This window comes from Engraulis encrasicolus, chromosome 5 (assembly GCF_034702125.1).
Source record: "Engraulis encrasicolus isolate BLACKSEA-1 chromosome 5, IST_EnEncr_1.0, whole genome shotgun sequence".
NCBI lineage: Eukaryota > Metazoa > Chordata > Actinopteri > Clupeiformes > Engraulidae > Engraulis > Engraulis encrasicolus.
This window is the reverse complement of record NC_085861.1, coordinates 727161-731305: the sequence shown is the minus strand read 5'-3', so window position 1 is coordinate 731305 and position 4145 is coordinate 727161.

Sequence of the window (4145 nt, the reverse complement as noted above, 5' to 3'; positions counted from 1 at the left end):
CCCACTGTCCCCAATTCTACACTTTATACACCTCTGTCCCCCACTGTCCTCAATTCTACACTTTATACACCTCAATTCTACACTACACTTTATACACCTCTGTCCCCCACTGTCCTCAATTCTACACTTTATACACCTCTGTCCCCCACTGTCCTCAATTCTACACTTCATACACCTCTGTCCCCCACTGTCCTCAATTCTACACTTCATACACATACATTAGTCTTAGTAATAGTGGGAGAGAGTGAAGGTGATTTCTTTAACGTCCTCGTCCTGGGAAAGGGCTTCCGGTCAGAGAGTAGTAAAACATTCTCCTTAAATGTAGCCAGAGGGAGAAAATGAAAGTGTGTACATGAAAAGTGTATACAGTATGTGCGTGTACAAGTGTGTATATGTAGGGGACTTTGAGCGTTTCTTGAATCATCTCCTTAATTGGAAAGAGCTTCTGTTATGGGGAATAGAGAATGGGAATGAGAAACATCCCATCATCATCCCAGGACTCCCAGAGATGAGAACCATCCCATCATCATCCCAGGACTCCCAGAGATGAGAACCATCCCATCATCATCCCAGGACTCCCAGAGATGGCCAGTGCATGAGCTCGAGTAACGACCGGCATACAACACTAGTTCTTCATCAGCACTGCACATGAACTTTGTTCAGTTGGCCACTAAGGGGCGCCCTTCACCTTTACTTCCCACCTGTAGTCCTCACCACTGGTCCTCTTGATGCAGTTTCTGCTTTTTCAAAACTCTTATGCGCAGTCAGTACATCCAATGTAATGAGGACCCGATTCTGGGCCCCTTCTGACAACTGATGGGAATATTATGGGAAATATTATGGGAATGTTTAGGGTTCAGAAATATTAATTTTAATTTACTCACAAGTATTTTACGTCAACACACACACACACACACACACACACACACACACTCACACTCACACATACACACACACACACACACACACACACACACATATATACAGATACACACTAACACACACACACACACACACACACACACACACACACACACACACACACACACACACACACACACACACACACACACACACACACACACACACACACACACACACACACACACACACACACACTTGATATTATTGACGAGTTAAAAACAACAGCATAAAAATCAGTACTGAGAAATTCTTAAGTACTTTCTTTCATTCAATGCTGTTTTACATATACTACCCTTGTGTTTATATAATGATAGATTTGGGATGTTTTCCAAGATCTTCTCCAATAAAAGTTGAAGGCTGAAAGCTCTGCATTGTGTTTTAACTGACACTAGCCAAAATAAAATAAGTCTCGACGTCGTAAGGGTCAAGTCAGGATACAATTTATTGTAGAGAAAGTGAGATTACAAACAGATTAAAGGAAAGTAAAGGAATTACAGATGAAAATAAAATAAAATGTAAAAAAAAAAAAAAAACAGTGTCAGGCTAAGTGTCATGTCGTCTGAAAAATGACTGTCTCGTCACTGAAGAAAATCTGCTCCAGGGCCATTTCTCACTAACAGCCTGTATCCAAACTCTTGCAAAATGACAAATAACAAAATGGTGGCAACCCCAGCTACAGTAATGACGATTATAAAAACACATATCGCTTAAGGATAACACATATGGACGCTTCGGAGATCAAAGCACACTACAAATGGTCTTCAATGGCAGAGGCTCCAGCTCTGAGCTCTCAAGATATCAGAAGCAGCAAGAGTAAACATACCACATTTCTGTGGCACAGACACGGGCAAAGTTTCATATTGAAACTCCTCAACCACGTCCACGTTTGGTCAAGCACTTGTTTGTCACATTGTCACCTACAAATGCAGCAGGAAAACCACTCAAATTCTACAATAATCATCACTATTGTATTCAAAATGTTAACATAACATGATTAATATTTCCACTTAAATGTTAACAAACATGATTAATACTTTCATTTTCCCATACATGTTGATATAGACATGATCAGTATTTCCATTTAAATGTTTACATAGGCAAGATTAACATTTCTATTTAAATGTTTATAAGTATTTCCATTTAAATGTTAACATATGCTTGATTAATATTTCCATTTAAATGTTAACATATGCTTGATTAATATTTCCATTTAAATGTGAACATATGCTTGATTAATATTCCCATTTAAATGTTTCCATAATCATTGTGGAGTCTCTTTCTTAGAGCACCACACTGTAATGTTGAAGTTGTTGACTAACAGAGTAATCAAAAGTCTTTAAGGCTGTTCAATGTATACACAGTACTGATACTACTGCTGTCGCATGAAGTGTGTGTGTGTGTGTGTGTGTGTGTGTGTGTGTGTGTGTGTGTGTGTGTGTGTGTGTGTGTGTGTGTGTGTGTGTGTGTGTTGGTGTCATTTCAGGGCTCCTCACTGCTGCTGAGGTGCTAGACGGCCCACCCTGCAGGATGGAGGAGAACATGACATCATGTCAAATACCACTATCAGAACACACACACACACACACACACACACACACACACACACACACACACACACACACACACACACACACACACACACACACACACACACACACACACACACACACAGAAAGAAAGACAGAAAGAAAGAAAGAAAGAAAGAAATAAAGAAAGAAAGAAAGAAAGAAAGAAAGAAAGAAAGAAAGAAAGAAAGAAAGAAAGAAAGAAAGAAAGAAAGAAGGAAAGAAGGAAAGAAAGAAAGTGTCAGAGAATGACCAGATGAGGACCCAGTTGTGTCACGTCAATGACGTTGGCCAAGAGGGGTTACTTGCTGGGGGTCCTGGGGGCACAGCATGAGACGAGCAGGCAAAGGGCAGAGGCACAGATAAGTCAGGGGGCAGACAGAATCACAGTCAGGAGAAGAAAGCTGGTCAGATTTTACATAGGCTTTTAACAGGGTAGGAGAGAGGAGAGAGTCAGGCAGGTCTGGGTCGATCACGGGTAGACTAGTCAGGCAGAGTGGGTTTGGGTTCAGGTTCAGGATACAGGTGCCGGTTCGGGCATAGAATCAGGATCAGGACCAGGATTAGGTTAGGGATCAGGAAAACAGACAGACAGGTGGTCAGGAACGCAGACAAACAGGGAAACAGGAGCCGGTTCAGGAATAGAAAAGAACAGACAGAGAAACAGAGAAACAGACAGAGTAGTTAAGTAAAGGGTAGTTAAGAGCACATTAACATGCGGGGAGTGAGCTCATGACAAAGAAAAAAAGGAGCAGGGAAATGGCTTGAAGGAGGAGAGAGAGAGAGAGAGAGAGAGAGAGAGAGAGAGAGAGAGAGAGAGAGAGAGAGAGAGAGAGAGAGAGAGAGAGAGAGAGAGAGAGAGAGAGAGAGAGAGAGAGAGAGAGAGAGATGTAAGGCTGTAAAGATATGCAATTTGGCTCATACTGATTTTTGACTAATGGTTCAAATACACTAGGCCTACATGATTTTGTAAAATAATTTAAAAAAAATTAATAAATGAATTCGCTTTTTTTCTTTTTTTACCAATGTTTTAAAGAAAATAATTGCAACAGGTTATATGTAGAATAGGTTACAACAGGCTACTAAAAGTAAGATACTAAATGTACTAAATGATCATAATGATAATGATTTGAAGTTTGGAAGGACTGTCACCTCATATTATGGGGTAGTGGACTGAAGGGTAACAGAACAGCAACAGAACTTTGAGAGGGTGCATCACGATTCTGATTTCACCCACCGCAATGCACTTTCACGACTGCATATTGCAAATTCTCAGTTCGATACAATATTTTTACAGACCTGATAGATAGATATATAGATAGATAGATAGATAGATAGATAGATAGATAGATAGATAGATAGATAGATAGATAGATAGATAGATAGAAATACAGACAGAGGGGGAAAGAGATAGGCTACAGATAGATGAAGTGAGGGAGAGACAGGGCAGGTGTGGAGAAGAAGAGATAGACATTAGGGAGAGAGGGATAGAGAGAGTAGATGTGGAAGTAAAGAAAACAAGACAGATAAGAAATGATGAAGAAGTCAGCCATGAAGAGAAGAGTGGAGAGAAAGAAACAACATGCAGAGGATGGATGGAGAGAGAGAGAAAGAGGTGGAGAGAGAGAGAGAGTGAGTGAGAGAGAGAGAGAGAGA